Source organism: Peromyscus californicus, unplaced genomic scaffold, assembly GCF_007827085.1.
Source record: "Peromyscus californicus insignis strain IS unplaced genomic scaffold, ASM782708v3 Scaffold_5__1_contigs__length_169319896, whole genome shotgun sequence".
Lineage (NCBI taxonomy): Eukaryota > Metazoa > Chordata > Mammalia > Rodentia > Cricetidae > Peromyscus > Peromyscus californicus.
Window position 1 is genome coordinate 166,347,662 of NW_026294573.1, and position 21,130 is coordinate 166,368,791.

Sequence of the window (21,130 nt, forward strand, 5' to 3'; positions counted from 1 at the left end):
TGGTCCGTAGGAAATTTACAGTACTTGAACATTGTTTTTTAAAGATTTATTATTTATGTGTAGGTACCTGCGTGAGGTCATATTAGCACATGCTGGGTCCCCTCAAGGTCATGTCTGGTTCCCTGGAGCTGGAGTGATAGGGTGGGTGCTGGGAACCAAACCCTGGTCCTCTACAAGAGTAACACTCGCTCTCAACCACTGAGCCATTTCTCCAGCCCCAGTGTTTGAACTTTTAATACACAAAAGGTGGTAACTTCATCGCTGTCCATTTTGACACTTCAAGAATTCCAGGTTCATTTTGTTTTGTTGAGTGCTCCTGTTTTAGTACTGTTGTATGCGAAGCAGTAATTGGAAAGTGGAAAGGGTCACTTTTGTGTTTTAGCCCTCACCGTTTTCCTCAACCCAGACTGCCATGCAGGATTTCCCCTGCCCTCTTTCCCAAGCACCCCCTGGTATAACAGTTTTCTTTGCTAAGTGCCAGGTCTGCATGCATTTCAGGGTACTTGGCTCATGCAGCCTCGCTGACTTTCCTGGCCCTCAGCTCCCTTTGAGAGCTGACGCTGCGTCCTTTGCTTGCTCGGCCCCAGTCTCTAACTTTAAATGCACTCCTGGAATCTTCCATTCCATGCTCTTCTTACAAGTCAGTGACACACTACAGGCAAGTTCAGAATTAGTGGGGAGATAAACCCGTGCAGGACACTCTTGCAAGTGATGCATTCTAACTACTTGTTTAAATGAGAGGAAACCACCTAACTGAAGGGCATACTTGTGGCTCGGAGACGATCTCTGGTTATACTAGCACCATCAAACGTTTTCCCAAATCAGAGCTACATTCTTTGGACAGAGTAGCATGTGGTTTGGGGACATTGTGTCATATGTGAATATATTGTAGTTAATCATAGTTAATAGTCCAGACATCTTCAGACCTTAGGCTTTCAGCAGCTGAGGTTTCATTAAGCAACTAAAAAATACTCAATGCGTTATGCTAAGTGAAATAACTAATGACAGAAGGACAGATACTATTTGGTCCTTCTTAAATGGGTCATCTAAAATGGCCAAACTAAAAAGCAGAGAGCAAAATGGCAGCTCTCGGGGAGTAGGTGGCCAGAGTAGTCACTGCCTATGGGTTTGCAGTCGAGGAAGTATGAAATGTGTAAGTCTGAGAGATCCGTGCAGCACCATGCCTGTAGTTCACAGTATTGGACTGTGCGTTTCATTTGTTTTCAAGAGGGCTGGAGTTGTGTGAGGTGTTTTTGTTTTTCCACAACATGAAGGCAGTATTCAGATGACATAACAGACAAAAAAAAATAAAACAAAAAACACTCAACTAAACTTTTGTACCTTCTTTTATTTCCCAGTGCCCCTGATGCAATGGATATTTTAATATAGTTTTGACTTGAGTTTTCCAGAAAGGAGCTGATGGACTGACATTTCCCATAAAACAGTTGAGTTTAGAGTTCATGCTGTGAGTAGATATTAAACATCACAGGGTGGATATACAATGTGTAGATGGCTTACTAGCAGATTAGTCCTTTAAAAAGTCAAAATGAGAGCCTGGGAGAATGCTCAGTGGGTAAAGGAACTGACCACTAAGCCAGATGACCTGAGTATGATCCCCCAGACCTACACAGGGAAAGGAAAGAACCGACTTTTGCAGGCTCTCTTCTGATCATCAGACACATGCCTGCATGTGCACACATAGATAAATGCAATAAAACGATAAGGGATTCTGATCATTTGTTGACCCAGAGAACTTTTCCTTGGGTTTCTGCTCTGATTATAAAAAGTGACATTTTTTTTCTTCCCTCCTTGTCTTGACTGGGGTAAAATTCATCATCAGTGACTAACTTGGGTCTCAGTTTTGTTGCTTAAGAAATCTTAGGAGAGCAGCTGTGATTATTTCAAGAAGGAAGTATGCCTAGCCATCCCTAAGCTTCCATGCCAATGGCTGACCTCAGCCTCCCTGCTATGTAGATGGCATACGTTCTGGAAGACTTTCAAACCAGGGAGAATATGCCAGCACCCAAACCCAGGCCCCCTACCTTTCCTTGACCTGTGTTTACCCGTTGATGGGACCTGACCAGCTGGGCTCACTTTTGACTCACTGCAGTATTTAGAGCATTGTACCTGAGAATGGATCCCTTATAACATTGTGCTTGCTTAACAGAAATCAGTTTTGGTAAAGAAGACTAAAGGGCACAGCTCCAGAACTTGAATGGCTGTGAGATATGATATGATACACTCCCTTCATATTCAGAGGTAGAAATGAGGCTCTGTCCAAGATTTCCTATTGACCATCTGATTGACCTGCCACCAACACTCAATGACCATTATCTTACCTTGTTCTCCAGCAGTTCCTTCAGTCACCTTTGTCCTTTAAATGCTGTTTCTCATTCAGTCACCATTTACTCCATTGTGACTCCAATAATTCCTTAGATAAGATGTTCAAGGAGGCTCCTACTACTTGGCAAAAATATTGTAAGGAAGAGAAAGCATTTGGTTGAAAGAGCAAGTGAGAAGTGATCCTTATAGAGCCATACTCCTTTAGAAACTTGTAGATATTCAAGGCAGAGTGCAGTCAAAAGCAGAGTTTTTGTTAAGCTGGACCTCAGGAAACAGTCATCACAGAAGTGGGATGATGCACTGTGAGAGTGTGGGAGGGGCAACAGAGCTGGCCTAAAACCACGGAGGCACTAAATGGTGCTTATGCTAGGGTTATCCTATAATCACCTCAAGAAGAGGCAAGATGGTGGTAGACTAGAGGGTTCACAGGAATTATTCATTCTGCACATCTGTCCTGCTACCTTTCACTAAAGATAGTGGGACTCACTGGTGTATGGCTATACAGGCTTCAGTCTTGACGTGTCAGTCACCATGGAACAGAACAAGTAGTTGTGAGGGACTTGTGCTGCCACCATCAAACTCACCCAGATTGTGAGCAGCACTTTTAGTGACAAGAGCAGTATCTGGACAGGTAATGTCGGAAGAACACTTATCTCCCTGCTAGCTCCAGATTATGACTGTCGTCTTAGGAATGGATATGAAAAGTGCAGAAGCAGAGAGTGTGTGGAGGGCCTCGGGTTCAGGCAACCTGATGCACAGATCTACCTGCTGTGTCTGTCTTCAGAGCTCTGAGGTCAATTCCACACTCACTAGTTATAGAATTAAATATGGAAACACCTCATACTTTTCTGTAGGCTTTTCAAAGACTGCTTCCCATACTTTTACAGTTTCATACCCCCTCCCTGCCTGTAGACGATTTTCTAAATGGTCTTATTTAATAAAAAAACAGGGAGCCAAATATAAGGGTGAAAGCCTTAGATCAGGGAAATAGGGAAAGCCACAGCCAACCTTACCTCACCAACTCTGTAGCTTCCAAATGTGAGTTACTTCCTGTCTACCCACGCCTTTATTGCCTTGCTGTTCTGCCCTCTCATTGGCTCTCTTAGCACAGCTACCTCACTTCCTCTTCCTACACAGCTCTGTCACTTTCTGTCTGTCTGTACAGACCTCCAGGTCTCTATGGTTTGGTACTGGGATTAAAGGCGTGTGTCACCACGCTTGGCTCTGTTCCCTAGTGTGACCCTGAACACACAGAGAACTTGCCTGCTAAGTGATAGGATTAAGGGCATGTGCTACCACTGCCTGACTTCTTTGTTTACTTAAAATGGCCTGCTATTTCCTCTGATCTCCAGGCAAACTTTATTTATTAAAGCACAAATAATAAAATACTATCACCACACCTTCCAGAATGTATCTTTCTTTCGGTGGGAAAGCCTTTCTACCCTGGCTGTGCCCTGGCTCCCCATGGCCTGCTCTACAGTCCTCATTCAGATGTCAGTATACATCCACAAGGAAGGTACATAAGACCAATAGTCCACTCCACTTCCACCCTCCTCAGTATAGATTAAGTTAATCTAGTTGCCATTTCATGGCAGGCACATGTTGACTCTCTCTTCCCAGCTGGATTGGGAGGAGCTGACCCTACTGGTTTGGGAGGAGCTGACCCTACTGGTAGCTCTGTTCCCTTTTGTGTTCTCAACAAGAACTTCGATTGGGTGATAGTCAATGGATAGTGAATTAAATTCTCATCACTCGAGGTTTGAATACTGCCAGGGCTTCGATGGTTTTGCAGTGCATTTATGAACCATAGTTTGAAGGAAGAAAATGTAGGGCTAATAATTTGTTGTGGCATAATTTGATAGTCAAGGAAGTATAGAAAATGCAGAAGTGAGTATCACAGGTACCCCTTTTCTTCATGAAACCAACAGGGCTAGGGGTACAGCTAGGGGACAGAGCTGTAAGTTGACAAGGTGTCTCCATTCTCAGTGGGAGTTGAGCGGGTCCAATAATAAACAGTAATTCCTCTACAGATTAGGAACCTCCAGGAATTCAATCCATAATTATTATAATAACCTTGATTCATTCTGTGCATTTGACAGCAACGAAGTATGAGTGAGCCAGAGCAAGAGAGCCTATTGTCTCCTAAGAGTCAAAGGTTCCTGAATATTCAACTGTCTTTATTTTATTTTATTTTTTCTGAAAGTTTCTCTTGTTCTACCTCTTTCTCAGGGCCGTTTTCTTAAACTGAATCATAGCTGAGTCTAACATAGGAAGTTGGCTAGGATAGATAGGTCACTCCTTTATAAAAATACTTCATTTAATTCACACTTCATTTGTGGGTAATTAAAATCCAAAGTCACCTGTGAGTCAATGCATGTTATGGATCCAAAATAAACTGATTACTACTGATTTTAGCTGAGGGAGGAGATTGAGATGAGAGGATTCCTCATTCTATGCCAAGTTGTGGAAAGTCAAGTCATTGAAATTCTCAAATTCTATTAGAAGAAGAATATTCTTTCTCTTGAGGCTCAAAATGAAAAGTTTGTATTCTGCTTATTGTTTTTTTCTGTCTTAGTGGCTTTTGTTTACTTAGTGTTATTGAGACAGCCCTGCTGCTGTCTTGCCCACACAGGACTTAAACTAGTAATCCTCAGTCTGCAGAATCTTGGCATGACAGGCTACACAATCTCATGTCATATTTTTAAGTAATTTTAAGAGCAATTTCATGTTACTTTTTCTATGAGTTTTTGTTGTTGCTGTTATTTTGTTGGTACTGGGATTAAAGGCATATGTCACCACACTTGGCTCTGTTCCCTAGTGTGGCCTTGAACACACAGAGATCCTGCCTGCTAAATGATAGGATTAAGGGCACTGGGGGGATCTAGTCAGTTCTTAGGTGTGAGCACAGTAGTTTTTTTGGATTTTGTTTTGCTTTGTTTTAACTTTTATTTATTCTTTGTGGATTTCACATCATGCATTCCAATCCTGCTTATCTCCCTGTCCCCTCGCATCTGCCCTCTGCCCTTGCAACCTCCCCCTAAAACAAAACAAAGAAACAAAAAAGAAAGAAAGAAAAGAATCTTGTGGAAGCTGTAGTGTGGCCTGTTGAGACATAGTTTACCCTTTAGTTCGGACATCTTTACTTACAAGTGTTCACTGCCACGAGTCTTTGGTCTGGCTCAAGGCCTCTAGTCTCTGCCACACCACCCATAATGGGCTCTCCTGGGGCTCCTCCCAGATATCTGTCATTGTCTTGCGTCATGGAGATCCTGCTGTTTTGGATCTGTACATTTGTCCCCTTCGCATGCTCCAACAGCTCATAAATGGGGTGGATGTTGGGATGGTCCAACTCGTAGCCCTGGTTCAGCACAGTAGTTTTTGCATGAAGATGAACTCTTTTTTGGCGCCTGTCCTGGATCTCGCTCTGTAGACCAGGCTGGCCTTGAACTCACAGAGATCTGCCTGGCTCTGCCTCCTGAATGCTGGGATTAAAGGCGTGTGCCACCTTTAATGAAGTCTTTCTAATGCCTTAGAGACTAATTTACTGAGGAGCCTACTCAACAAATAACACACAGACATGTCCTACTGAACAGAGCATGGGTTATTATCCTTGCCTGGCTGCTGGTGTTCTTCACATCATCATACTGTGCGCTCTCCACCAAGCTGTACCCTTTTGTGTGCACGGTTATGAGTGCCACCCTGCTCCATGAGGCTGAGGATGTGGCTCAGTGTAGAGTACTTGTATAACATGCATGAGGTTATGGGTTTGATCCTCAGCGTCACACACATAGGACCCCATTTCTGGCCTCTCATCTGTATGGAGTCAGCACACATAGGCAATTATATTTTTAAGAGGCAAGGAAAATAAGCAATTTAAAAAGATATATTTCTCCTCTACAGAGAATGCCCCTTCCTGTGGGAGCAAACAGGGAGCCTGCACAAACTTCTTTCCACTTAGTTGTCTATGAAGTATTTAATGACAGACATGACTTCTCCATATCAGGGCCCTGGAGCTGTTCCTAGGATCCTCTGTGGGCATGCAGAGAACAGCTGGAGCAGGAAAGATGACCTCCCAGGGACAGTTCTGTCCTGCCCCCAAGCCAGCAGTGAGGCTTGGTTGCTAGAGAACTGGGAGGCCTAACTCAGGGACACAGAGAAACCACTGTGACAGTTCTGTCCCTCAGCCCTGATGTTCCATCACTCACCTACTATTTAACAGGCCATCGCACACAACTCAGGAACACATTGTTAGGAGAGCCTTCTTAAACCTTCATTAGGCTGGCTTGCTTCCAAGGACCCTTCTTTCAAAACCTCTTTCTCAACCTCCCAAATCTGGACTCATTAGGAAATTCAGACCGTGAGGTAGGCATGTGTTTTGATGAAGTGGATGTAACCAAATACAAATTTAGTGAAAATTATTGTTAGGTTGCAGTCAATGCTGCACTGTTAGCCAGACTTTCAGATTATCACCAACATTCTTTTGAAAGCCCAAGTCATACAGGCATGGCTCTCAATCTGACTAAAGAAGGAAGGCAAGGAGAAGATGTTTTCTGTGGTATGGATGGGATTTGAGGCAATATTTAATCCTGCAGAGATTTGTGTGGTGAGAACTGGCTTTGAAAACAGGAGGGAAAAAAAAGCTGAAAGTCTGCAGTCATTCGCTAGCTTGAGGTCAGAACTTTCAACTGTAGTAGTTGAAGTTCACTTTGTACAAATTTCAGCAAATTCCATTTCAGTGTGAAATAGAACATGTTCCTGATACTCTAAATATGAAAAAGTGAAGCAACATATCTTTTTTTTTTTTTTTTTTTTTTGGTTTTTTTCGAGACAGGGTTTCTCTGTGTAGCTTTGCGCCTTTCCTGGATCTCGCGCTGTAGACCAGGCTGGCCTCGAACTCACAGAGATCCACCTGCCTCTGCCTCCCGAGTGCTGGGATTAAAGGCGTGTGCACCACAATATCTTTTAAGTATAGCTGTATTTATAGTGAAAGCCATAGGACTATTATGTTCTCTGGGAAGCCCCTCAGAATTGGGATGGCATTCACAGCCCTGTCCTATATATACTCTGACCTCAGCTCTGAGGCAGAGATGCTCTGTCTTTGGGCAAGTGGCAGAATCCCATGTGCAAGTGAGTACAGCTGTGGACTCCTCCCAACAGCAGCTGCCAGTAGCCCAAGCTCCCCACTCACAACTTTCCATTATGGATTAAGCTGACTCTGCCAATCTCCCTTTACTCAAGACACCAAACTGGACGCTTGCAAGACTAGTGCCTTGCAAATCTTTGAGATGCTTTTCTTATTATAGATGAAATATGAACATTGTGTTTAGGAACAGGATCCAGCAAATGCCAAAGGTATTTATGTAAGTCATTCAGCTTTAGTACAACGGCCTCCTGAGAATAAAATCAAATCAGCTTTTCAGAATTTTGACCTTCTGTTTTAGTTGGTGTTTCATATTTGTTGTATAATATACTAAATTCAAACTAAGCTGCTTTCTGAGAAATTTAATTAATAAGTAAGGAGTCAAGATTAGCTTCAAAGTGTTGTACTCTTTTGAAGACAATCTCCTTAGGAGTTCTGTGTGGGCCAGGAGATACCTATTAAAGGCAACTGAAATATATATTATGTGTATATAAACATACATATTATATATCCAGTCACTTTCTAGCACTTTTTAAATAATACCAGAGAATAATAAACAATTTTTATTTGATTTCTGCTAATTTTTGCTGACTAAAGGTTAAAATTTTTACAAATTTAATGGTATCAAAGGATCAAATTTGGTTTCACTTGTTGGAAGTCTTTTTTTTTAATATGTTTTTCTGCATTGGTATGAAATATTTCTTAATTCGATTTTGTAATTTCAAGATTTCATACTTTTGTTTTCATGTATTAGGGGCTTGAGATATATGTGAGGAGTTATGTAGTCAGAATACATGGAAGAGATATACCACTGAAGCCAGCAGTTCAGGGCTCGGGTGAGAATGAAAGCATGCCACGAAATGGGAGCTAGTCAAAGACTGACGAAAGCCAACTTGGGGAGGAAAGGGTTTATTTCATCTTACAAATCCCAGGTCCCTAGTCCTTTACTTGAGTGAAGTCAGGGCAGGAGCCTAGAGGCAGGAACTGAAGCAGAAGACCATGGAGGAGTGTTTACTGTCTCCATCCCCATGTCTTGCTCAGCCTTGTTTTTATACAACCCAGGAGCACCTGCCCAGAGGCCTGGGCCCTCCTACATCAATCATGAATCAAGAAAATGCCCACAAACATGTACATGGGCCAGTTTGAAGCTCTTCAATTGAGGTTCCCTTTTCTCAGGTTACCCTAGTTTTGCTGTTGACAAAAACCTAACCAGCACAAGACACATATTAGCCAGTCCATTTTCTAAGACTTGATTCTTGGTGAAACATGAATTTTAATCATTCTTAGAACCTATCAGTTTTCAAGTAAATGTACAATTAATACTGAGATTTTTCCTAAGAGACTTTTGTTGGGGTAAATTTAAAAAATATTACCTATGGAATAATTGATGTATTGCTGTGAGCTTAGGTACCATGTGGGAGGAGCTTTGTTCTCGTATAAGACTGGAGGCAGGCCTCTACAGGTGACATCTAGCCTGAGAGTCACAGGATGAGTGGGTATTTCCCAGATGGTGAAGTCATGGAGTAGGACACATGACACAACAATCCACTAATTGGGGGTGTGGTAAAAGCTGAATGTGACGGGAGCTATGTGGGGAATGAGCTGAGACTTACTCTACAGCTAGGGGAGTACTCTTAATAGATGTTCAGCAGAAGACTTACACGATCGCATTTAGAAAGCTCACTCTGGGTGCTGGTAGTGTAGGCTAAGCCAGGGGCAGTAGAACCAGGAGCGGATAACATGGTCACCTGCTAACTACTACCCAAGACAAGGGCCCACCATTGAGCTACGCACGGCGGTGGGGGATGGCAAGAAAAGCCCATTGCAGACCCACCAGGATCATCTTAAGTGGTTGAGCAAGTGTGGGAAGAGTGAGCAGAGCTCTGGAGTTCCTGGTTGGGCCAGCTAGGTAGAGCACTCAGAGTATTGGGTTTCATCTTTTTCTTTCATTCTTAAAACAAAAAAAAAACAAAACAAAAAACAAGGCCTTTCCACCTGCCTCTATCACGCAAGTTGGCTAGGATTACAGTCATTCACCACCAGGCCTAGCTCAATTTGGAATTTGACTTCTCAGATTTCTAATCAATAAGGGGGAAGAACTCACAGAAATTTACACAGTAATTCCACAGCTCAGATCCCAACTTTAAGTAACAAAGATATTTATAGGGCATGCAGAAAAGAGGAATTCTGTGCATGTGTTACTAGACACAGCTCTTTCTAAAAGAGACAAGTAGAACAATCTCACATTAGGTGACTAGAAATCTGTTGCCTTGTGACAAATAATTCAGGTATTTGGATTTGTGAAATTATGCTTTCTAAGATTTGTGCTCAGACCTACCTAATGAGCAAGATCTATGCTGTTGGACTGTTTTTTTTTTTCTTGGCAACATCCTAGAACAAAATATCACTCTTGGAAATTATTATGCTACAGAAATGACATTGAGCAAATATTTATATAGTGCAAGCTCTGTCCAAATATGGCACTAAGCCCTCAAAATACAAAGATGAATAAGAAATAAGTCTGTTCATAAAAGCAAATACCCAGCCCAATGTAGAGTACTGCTGTGTATGTGGCAGGTGCCACAGAGCAGTAGGGTAGAGGAAGGCCCTCCGAGGAGGTGACAGACACAGCTTTAGCAAGCTTGTCACAGACGCTTGGCTGTGGACTCTACACAGACAGCTCTCTCTAGCCACAGTATCTTCACATCAAACCATCTTCCATCTCTCCTGTGTTTGCAGTTATATTCCGTAGGGGGTAGAGCTAAATGAAGAAACTGAATTACAAACCTCACCCACACACACCTTCTCTCTCTTCATTCTTGTGTTTTTGGGGTGTAGTGGTGGTGTTGTTGTTGAGACAGGGTCTCACCATGTAGCTCTGGCTGTCCTGGAACTCACTCTGTAAACCAGGTTGGCCTCAGTCTCACAGAGATCCTCCTGCCTCTGCTTCCCAAGTGCTGCATTAAAAGAGTGTGCCTCTATGCCCAGCACTAAAAATGTCTCTTAAAATAAGTGAACTTGATCATTATAATCTTGATAATAGAATTTCACGTCATGTTTGGAAGAGAGTACATTGGCTGCTGCAGGCACTCTGGTTCTCTGGCTCCCAGACTTTTCATACACACACCCCTTCAAGAGTTCCCCTGGGTCTTATGAAATTCTCAAAAAAAAAATTTTTTTTTAAAGTTTACTGAGTTAAATTATTTTTGAAATCCATTAGATAGAATTTTGAGAGATAGTGGGATCCTCTTAGCAATATTTGGATTCAGAGATTTCCAAGTCAGCTGTTTGATTGGTAAATTAATTTTGGGTACTGTTTCCAGATGAAGCACTATGAACAGCTCTAAACATGTCCCCTAAGCTCATGATGCACTACTGCGTGTCTTCGTCTCTGGTCTGAGGATAATAGCCTGGTTGATACCATTTGGCCATAGGAAGAGCCAACAGGTCTTGAGCGGTTACCTGGTACCTGGACTGTGGCGTGACCTTGATGTTTGCCTTCTCATCTAATCCTCACAGCAGCCATGTCTGTTGGACATGGAGAATTAGTAGGTCGCAAAACACGTGTGTGATAGATCTAGGCGGAGGCCCCGAAAATGTAACACCAGAAGCTAGGTATTTCTCTTCTTCTGCATTTTGAAAAATTGGGGGAGATATTTTTCTCTTAAAACCATGTCCACTCCTTGGGTTTATAAAGGCTGGCCTGGCCAGAAGCGATAGTATTGCATTACAAAACAGAGATCTCACCTCAAAGAGAAGAAGAGATCGTTTATTCTGAGCCAAATATGAGTGTCCATAGCCCACGAACACAGATTCAAATTGTCTTGCACGGCATGTTCCACTGTGGAAGTGGTTCCATGAACTACTAATTAAAGGGGCTGAGTCACAAAGTATTTACCAAATACATTAGTGGAAGCTACAGATAAGAAGGTGGCGGCAAAACTGTCCCAGGTTTCAGATGCTGTCTGGTGGCATTCGTGGCTTCTGGGTTGGTGGAAGCTAGTGGCCTGCTAAGAGTACCTTTCAAAGAGTTTACTGAACAGTTGTAAAGATGTTATGACAGACACAGAGGTGAGAAAGGAATGACTAATAAGGGAACTATGATAGCCTAAGATAATTTGATTCCGGATCTATAATGTTCCTAGAGTCTATAACCAAGAGGTTCTAGTAATCACCCAGTCTGCATTGTAGACTCTTCAGCATCAGTAGGACTTTTTTCCCCTTTCTCCTTGGAACTTAGTTCTGGGTATTTACCATAGATTGCTGTTGTAGAATATTATTTTAAGGTGTGCTACTTTTGTTTATGTTGCATTTGCTTAACTCTGTGAAGCTGTGATACTTTGCCTGTGTAAAACACCTGATGGTCTAATAAAGAACTGAATGGCCAATAGCAAGGCAGGAGAAAGGATAGGTGGGGCTGCCAGGCAGAGAGAATATATGGAAGGAGAAATCTGGGAGGAGAGGAGAGAGCTAGGAGGAGGAGGAGGAGGAGGAGGAGGAGGAGGAGGAGGAGGAGGAGGAGGAGGAGGAGGAGGAGGAGGAGGCCGAGGAGGCCGCCGAGGAGGCCGACGACTCCAGGGCCAGCCATCCAGCTACATAGCAAGCCACAGAGTAAAAGTAAGATTTACAGAAGTAAGAAAAGGGAAAAGCCTAGAGGCAAAAGGTAGACGGGTTAATTTAAGGAAAGTTGGCAAGAAACAAGCCAAGCTAAGACTGGGCATTTATAATTAAGAATAAGCCTCCCTGTGTGATTTATTTGGGAGCTGGATGACAGGACCCCCGAAAGAGCCAAAAAAGAAACAATAGATTACATCTTGCTACTGTTTTCTTAAACAGATAATATTCTTTGAATAGCCACAAATCTTTCAGGCCAGTGTAGGCAGATTTTAGTATACCATGGTAAATTTAAGGTGGGGGGTGCTGGAAATGCAAAAGAGAGGGAACTGCTGAGGGTGAATAAGACTGAGCTCTCAAGAGTGAGGGGAGCTGAAGCAAGAAGCAGATGGGGGCAGAGATGCTGGAGACAGAAGGGAGATGGAAACAGATACAGTGGACAGAAAGTGTGTGAGCAGCGTAAGTTCACACAAGTGGTTGGATAGTACAGTTTCCACGGGAGTGGTATGGCCTCCGGGAGAACATTGCTTCTCCTCCCCTGCAGCCTATCACAGGGAGATCTTGAGAGGTTTTTGTGGTGGTATTGTGTTCCCCAAAATATTGTGCACCCTAATAAACTAATCTGGGGTCAGAGAACAGAACAGCTACTAGATACAGAGGCCAGAAAATGGTGGTACACACATGTTTAATCCTAGCATTCCAGAGGCATGGATCTCTGTGAGTTCAAAGCCACACTGGAAATAGCCAGGTATGGTGACTCACGCCTTTAATCCCAGGAAGTAATGACAGAAAGCAGAAAGGTATATACGGCGTGAGGACCAGGAACTAGGTTGGTTAAGCTTTCAGGCTTTTGAGCAGCAGTTCAGCTGAGATCCATTTGGATGAGGACTCAGAGGCTTCCAGTCTGAGGAAACAGGATCAGCTGAGGAACTGCGAGGTGAGGTGGCTGTGGCTTGTTCTGCTTCTCTGATCTTCTGGCATTCACCCCAATACCTGGCTTCAGGTTTGTTTTTATTAATAAGACCTGTTAAGTTTCATGCTACAGGTTTTCCTCTTCCCCTGGGTACACAATGAGCATTTCTTGAGATGGGGCATGGATAGAAATTTGCACTTTTTAAACTGCCTAGGATATTTCAAGGCATACTGAAGTTTGGGAAGTAGAGGTTGGGTTATGTTGAGAGATGCAATTTGGAAGGTTTGCAGACTGTGGGAAGTCTTTGAAGGGCTTTAAGCAGAGCCTATGAGATGGGTGGTCTTACTGACACAGAGGAAAGATGGAGAGATTCAAGTAGAGCTTTATCTGTGGAGGAGATTTGGGATATTTTTTCTTTTAAAAAATAGTATTTTGTGTTTATGTTTATATTTTTGGTGTTTTAGAGTACAAATTTTTTTGTTTTCACACACATGTCATTGTACCTTGAATATATCTTAATCACTAGTCCCCCATCTTGCTTCCCCCATAATAGTATCCTATGTTGTGTGTGTGTGTGTGTGTGCACGCGTGTGTGTGTGTGTGTGTGTGTGTGTGTGGAGAGAGAGAGAGAGAGAGAGAGAGAGAGAGAGAGATTAAGATTGGTTTTTGTCTCCAATCCTCATAACCCTCTCTTTTTGCTTTCTATTCCTTTGGAACTCTTCCTTCCCTATCATGCGCGCGCACACACACACACACACACACACACGCACGCACGCACGCACGCACGCGCACACACACACACACACACACACACACACACACACACCCACATACGCACACACACACACACGCACACACACACACACACACGCACACACACACACACACACACTTTACTTCATGATATATGTATGTATTTGTGGAGATTTTGATAAACATTCAGGCCAAGGGGATGGATGGTAAAGATGCAGGATAAGATTAGCCAAGACTTGGTAAGCCAGAAGTACTGAGCAAGAAACAGAAGCAACTCTTAAGATGTGTGTCCGATATTCTAATGCCTCTGTTGGGTTAGCAGAAAGATTTCCAGGATATGTGTGGCTTATTTCAAACATGTGAAACAGCTCATCTTCCTGATTCTTTTCCCTATCAATAACCTGAACAAGATTGCTGGAGAAGACTCGTCTTAACTCTCTCCTGAAATGTGGATCCCCCTCCTTTGTCTGATTTTGAACCAGACTTGACATTTCTTAGGGAGATTACTCAATAAGCAGAATAAAACAATATGGCATTCTGCTTTCTAACTCCAGACTTGTCTTCAGTCAAAGTTGGTGGGGTGAAAGGGAGAGGGTCATATTTAAACTTTTTTCTTTTTGAGAGATTATTGTGATTTTTATTCAACTTGAAATCGTGACCAAAGTAAAAGCAGTGAGAACGAAGCTAGACAAATACTGCAAAATGACTACATCATCGATATGGCTTTTACACTGATTGGATATAGGAAAAAATTACATTACATGTAAGACAGTAACAAAATGTGCAAACCAAGCACATCACCCCTGACGCAGTCCTTAGTACAAAGCTACTCTGGTTAGGTGTGATGTTTGACATTGCTTCATACAGGTCTCATTGCTTGGAAGAATAAGCTCTAAATAGCTCCATTCACTAAAGAAAAAAGAAATCCCTCTCACTGGCTGACAATGGCCAGAAGCAGCTTTCTGTAATCTCCATTCATGTCACTTGGCATCCATTGTGTTTAGGGTCTTCTGATACATCTGGGTGAACATCTGTTTATCTGAACCAGGTCACCCTGGCTTCGAGTATCTACAGTTGAGACCAGGGTGGAGTCATCTGTGCCAGTGCCTTTCATGGACCAGTAGAGTCGCTCAGCAAAGAAGGCAGGGTGGTTTAGGGCGTGCAGCAAGATGGTCTTCAAACCACTTTTTTTTTTTTTATTTCTCTTTATTAAGAAATTTTCTACTCGCTCCACATACTATGCACAGATCCCCCTCCTCCCTCCTCCCACCCCCCAGCCCTCTTTCCCAAGCCACCCCGCATCCCCACATCCCCCAAATTGAGGTCTCCCATTGGAAGTCAAACCACTTTCAACATATCCGCAAACTCTCGGCTCGCACTGCTTAAGGAATCACGATTAGCCATCCTGGAATAGGCCTCCATGGTAGCTTTCGGTTGAGGGAAGCTTCTTGTGCAGAGGACCATGCTGAAGCAGCACTCTCCCCTCACCAGCCTGATAAAGGTGTCTTCCTGAACCACTGTGTCTGCCTGGCTTGCACTGTGCTTCTCATCACTTTCCCGGGCACATGCACAGGAAGAGACATTCACAATGTTTTGAGGTTCCTGATCTAATGTCCTTCCCCAGGTCTCATCCAAATTCTAATTGGTAGCATCTAACCGTGTCTCTGACTTACAAAACCTCTGTGAGTACCTGTTCCCTGCATTGCTGTCTGTAAACTCCAGGCATCATAACATGTAGACGGCATGAACAGGGCAAGGATTGAGTCTTTCATATTTCCACTCAGCTATGACAAGGTCTTTCATTAAATCCTTGTCCTACATGGTCTTACAAGCTGACCCTGCTCTTTGGAACACTTGGATACAACATCCACAATTGCTTGCTCGTTGGTCCTGAGCCCCTTCATTGCTTTGAGGAAAGTTTCTGCATCTCTCATTGTATCACAGTTAATAGCTGGTTGGATTGTCCCTTGGGTCCCCTGAATCATCCTAGCAGGCTGGCTAGAGTAAGGAGCTTGTCCTCCAGGGTCCTGAGAAGGTATCTGTTCCTCCAGGAAAGCCACCTGGTATTGATTTAGGGGCTGATCTACCATTATAAGACTGCAAGTGGTTATTGATAGTCAGAAAAGCCTGCTGTACCAGGTGGGGCCCCAAAGCCTTGGCCTCTAAGATAGGCTGGAGCATTCCCTGGCTGTGGGGCTCCAGGATGGACCCAAGGGACTGGGTAACCTCCAGGTATAGGGTAGCCTCCAGCTCCTGGGTAGCCACCTCTTGCTGGCACCTCCTCCCACTGGTAGAAAGCCATTAGGGAATGGATACTGAGGGAAAGATGACTCCTGACCTGAAGGAGTATATGGAGGGAAAGGTGGGTAGCCTGTGGAGGGATAGCCTGGGTAAGACATTCTGAACCAGGGAACAGCATCCCACATTTGTGTAAACTCTTGGGATCAGGACTATAATTAGAGGTATCAAAACTAAAACCTGTTTTTGAAGTACAGAAGCATGACTCCAAATCTAGTTATTTGTTCAACTCAGAAATTATTATTAAATACTTGCACATTCCCCATTGTATTAGACCTCAAGGGAAAATGGGGAGTGCGAGCTTGACTCCCCCCCACAAGCTTAGAGTTAGCACAGTTGAACTGAAAGCAGTCCATCCAGCACATGTTGATTACTATTCTACCTCATTCTACAAAAGTCCCAAGACGGTTTGCATAAATGTCAAATCGATTGTTCTCCCAGGAATTAAAAGTGAGTAGATTGATTTGTCTTTAAGGCCGTTCCAGTGGCTCCTTTTACTCGGCTACATAGTTTTTCACATTATAATATGAACTTGACAATAAAGCTTTTTTTTTTTTTTCTTGGAGTGCTCGGGATGAAATCTAGGGCCCAAGCATGCTAGACAAGTGCTCTACAACTGCACTACATCCTCAGCCAGTTGACTCTTCAGGAGAGTACAGTAACTTTCAACCTGTTACTGGAGTTACTAAAATCAGATTGTCAAGTAAGGGAACAATCACTAATATTTAATTCCACAAGTAAACACCTGGGAATTGGTGTAAGTGGTTTTTTTGTGTTTGTGGTTTTGTTGGTTGGTTGGTTGTTTCAGCATCTTCAATGTTGTGTATGATTTTGGTTTTTTAAGTTCAGGTAGTAAGCCTTAATGTTGAAGAGTTTTGTTTACATTGCAGCTGCTTTATTTATCACACTTGTTGAGGTTTCGGTGCACATCATAAACATGTTTCAAGGGAACGGGATAAACCACCCAAGGGAAGAAGAAGACAGGCACCCTCCTACACCACAGTGGGTGGACGCTAACCCCAAAGAAATGATCAGTAAAGCACTGGGAAGACTGGGAAATTTGGCACAATAACCTCACCTGGGACCAAGTAGAATTGATCGGTCATGATGTCATAAAGAATTTGGTCAGGACAGAGCCAATGGTACAGGCCTTGTAATCCCAGTACTCAGAAGGCAGAAGGAGGATCCTAAGTTCAAGGCCAGCCTGGGCTGTTATTGAGACCCAGACTCAGAGAAAAAATGAAGTAGATCAGGGAGCAACATTTTAGAGGGAAGTTGAGGCATTAATTACCAGAACTGATGGAGGTTCTGCCAGGGAGGGAAGCAGTACTGGACCTGATGGTTCATAGCCTAAGGAGAAGGGGCACACTCAAAAGCCATGAGCTCACCTGTGTGCCTTAGCTATGGGATAGCTCTGCATCTTAGCTTCACAAGTTCATGCTTTCTTAGTGCTGTGTTAATGCTTCTGAGTGTCTCTCGCTGCCAATAACATGTGGAAACAAGGGTTTTCTCCTAACTACACAACTTCCTCCTGCCCTTATCCTACCTACCACCAGGAAACATGATCCAGTAAGCTCCCATGTATTTGGAGACTAGCAGAACTACTTCCAAAATTTCTGAAAAATCAGTGTTGTTGGTGTGTAGTAAAGACTGTTTTGATTTGAAATAGAGAATTAGGCTAGAAATACTGGATACAACCTTACCGTAATATTTAAACTTCGTCCTCATTTGAAAAGGCTGAGTCACAATGTACATACAAAAATGCACTTCCAGGGAGCTGGCAAGGTGGCCCCTAACTTAAAGATGCTTGCTACCAAAGCCTGATGACATGAGTTCAGTCCCCAGAGCCCATGTGGTATAAAAGGAAAGCCAATTCCCACAAATTATTCTTTGACCTCCACATGTGTGCCCACATACACACAGGTCAACGTTTAAAAAACAAAAACTTCAGAATAAGGCACCAAACCCTTCTTGATTCTGTATCCTCTTGAGCACATACAATCCAGTACTCTGTTTTGCTTTGCTGTGATGTAGAGCACACCCTCAGTGATGAGGGAGGACATTGGTTGTGTCCAGGGTGCCTGCTAGGTGTAAAGGTCATAAAGGGACCCATCAGGCACCATGCAGCGCACAGGCTCTGAAGAAGCTAAGTGACATTAGCAAAGCAGTGTCTCAGGAGAATACAGTTAGCTGCTGTGCACACACTGGGCTGAATCAGACAGGAATCAGTTCAGGCAAAAAGAAGTAGATCCCTGAAACCCAAAGGGAGAAAGTCAGATAGAGCCAGTTGTAGACAATACTAAGGGTATAAGTAGAGTGCCCAGGAGCACGTGGCACTCTGGGTGATGCTGGGACAGTAGGATGCAAACTCATCTTCTAGTGCCTGGGCATTCACAATGGATAGGATGCAAACTCATCTTCTAGTGCCTGGGCATTCACAATGGATAGGATGCAAACTCATCTTAGAAATGCCTGGGCATTCACAATGGATAGGATGCAAACTCATCTTATAGTGCCTGGGCATTCACAGTGGATAGAATGCAAACTCATCTTAGAAATGCCTGGGCATTCACAATGGATAGGATGCAAACTCATCTTAGAAATGCCTGGGCATTCACAATGGATAGGATGCAGACTCACCTTAGGATGCCTGGGCATTCACAATGGATAGGATGCAAACTCATCTTAGAAATGCCTGGGCATTCACAATGGATAGGATGCAGACTCACCTTAGAATGCCTGGGCATTCACAATGGATAGGATGCAAACTCATCTTAGAAATGCGTGGGCATTCACAATGGATAGGATGCAGACTCACCTTAGAAATGCCTGGGCATTCACAATGGATAGGATGCAGACTCACCTTAGAATGCCTGGGCATTCACAATGGATAGGATGCAAACTCATCTTAGAAATGCGTGGGCATTCACAATGGATAGGATGCAAACTCATCTTAGAAATGCCTGGGCATTCACAATGGATAGGATGCAAACTCATCTTATAGTGCCTGGGCATTCACAATGGATAGGATGCAAACTCATCTTAGAAATGCCTGGGCATTCACAATGGATAGGATGCAAACTCACCTTAGAGTGCCTGGGCATTCACAATGGAACATGACTGGGCAATCTGAGACAATGGAACTTTGAGGCCTGAACATTGAAGAGTTTCCTAAAGAAATGAAAACATCAAAATCAAAGAATCATGTTGACATAATAAACATTTGTTTGGAAAGTCTGTAGAGGAGTCTGCCTCAGAAGGGAAATTTCGGAGGCAGATAGAATGAAACGGGAAATTAATGTATACTAAGGCAAGTGTCAAACAATTTGTGGTGGTAAATGTAATTTATTTACATAGTTCCACCTAAAAGTTAATCAAATTAGCATTCCTTTTCCTGTAAAGCATTAGAAAGTACAGTGGCCCTCTAAGCTTGAATCTTCATGCTGCCTGGTCTTTTGACTAAGAATCTATAGAAAGGAATAAAATTAACAACTGTGGTTTCCATGCAATAGGCCTTTCTTCAGAGAGTAGTTCCATGCTTATATATAGAATTGTCTTGCAGTTAAATGAAGAAGAAAATATTGACTGGCTAATGCAGACCCCTAACCCTACAGCCTAGGATTGAGCCTCTGAAGAATGTCCTGACATATGGTAACTGCATAGAGTAGGTGGGATGGCCAGTGAGTTAGGAGTTCTTCACAGAACACGTGGTTTCAGCTTGGGAGCCAAACCAAGGGGAGCCTAGCATCTTCCTAGAGTCCATATTGGCATCCCTTCTCTAGCCCCGTGAGCTCTCTCTCTCTTTGACCTCCCTTCCTGGCTGAAGATAGAGAAGCCTGCAGGCTCTGAGAGACAGCCTGGCAGACCCCTTCCCACAGCTCCCGGGTGCTAGCAAGTCCCTGCTTGAGCAGGCTGACCGCTTCGTGGAAGCAGGCAAGTGCTAGGAGAGGGCAGAGGTCTCCTTCAGGCATCCTAACTGTTTTTTGTCAGGAGGACACTAATTGTAAGATGGTCTCTAGTCCAACAACAGTATTTTGAAAAGTTCACAAAACATGAACAAACAAGTCAGAATATTACTGTTTTTAATCAAACTCCCCAGATATGAGTTACTCTTGCAACATCATGGATTGCATCAAGTCACGGTTTGTGCATTCCGTTTGTATGAGAATGTTGAATCATCCAAAAATGTAGAAGTTTGTTTTTAATCCACGGAGGTTAAGAAGGGGTTTCTCAAATATATTTAATTTGGCTTAATCATTCCACAATTTGCACAGATAAGAAAATGCTTTACCTATAAGTATACACAGTTTTCATTTGGAAATTATAGTTGAATAAAGTTCTAAGGGTGAGGGGGTAGTTCTTGTTGAGAATAAGTGAAACTTTGTGCTTGAGACTTGCTGTACCTGCAGGTTATATTCCAAACAGATAAGAAGAACTGTGGAAATTTAAAGTGGGCTCTACAGAACTGGAATTTCTCTGGACATTTCACATACTTTTTCTTTTCCTTCCATCCATTGTTTTCATATGAGATTCTGTTCATGGGTAGTTTTTAGAAGTCTGGGTTAATACCGCAGTAATGTACCATTAAACCAGATAGAGATTCTGAAAGTTCCCTCCTAGTGCGACACTAAAGTGAGCTGGGATCCTTCTCAGTGAGGACTGCCTGCAGAATAACATATTTACTTCTACAGTGCTGGCTGGGAAAGAAAGTGATAATCATGATAGACCATTGCTTCTTCAGGGGTCTACTTTGTGTTTATTAGTATATACTGTAAGCCAGCAAAGAAGTCTTTGTTGTATCTTACGTGGACCCTAACACAAACGGCAGGACATTTGGGGCCCTTTAAATACTTGGCTTTGATTGATTTAACTTCAAGTGACTGGTCTTTAGAGGCTTAGAATATTCAGCATGAGGCTGAGATCTAATGAGCTTCTGACAGTTCACGGGGCATCAGTCCAGCACTACATGTGTTACAGGTATTTTTTAAATCTCCTTATTGAGGTTGCTGCAGAAAAGGTGATCAGTTTAGTGGAAGAGACTATTCATCCCTGGGTCCTTTAGTGGTCAG

At 43.1% G+C, this 21,130-nt stretch overlaps 1 protein-coding gene and 1 pseudogene across 5 annotated transcripts in view; one reads left to right on the plus strand and one right to left on the minus strand.

Moving 5' to 3' along the window:
* Positions 1 to 21,130, plus strand: part of Jph1 (junctophilin 1) — a 100,383-nt gene that overhangs the window by 7,913 nt on the left and 71,340 nt on the right. The gene's annotated exons all lie outside the window — the stretch shown is intronic.
* LOC128096714 (annexin A7-like) lies at positions 14,695 to 16,402 on the minus strand (annotated as a pseudogene).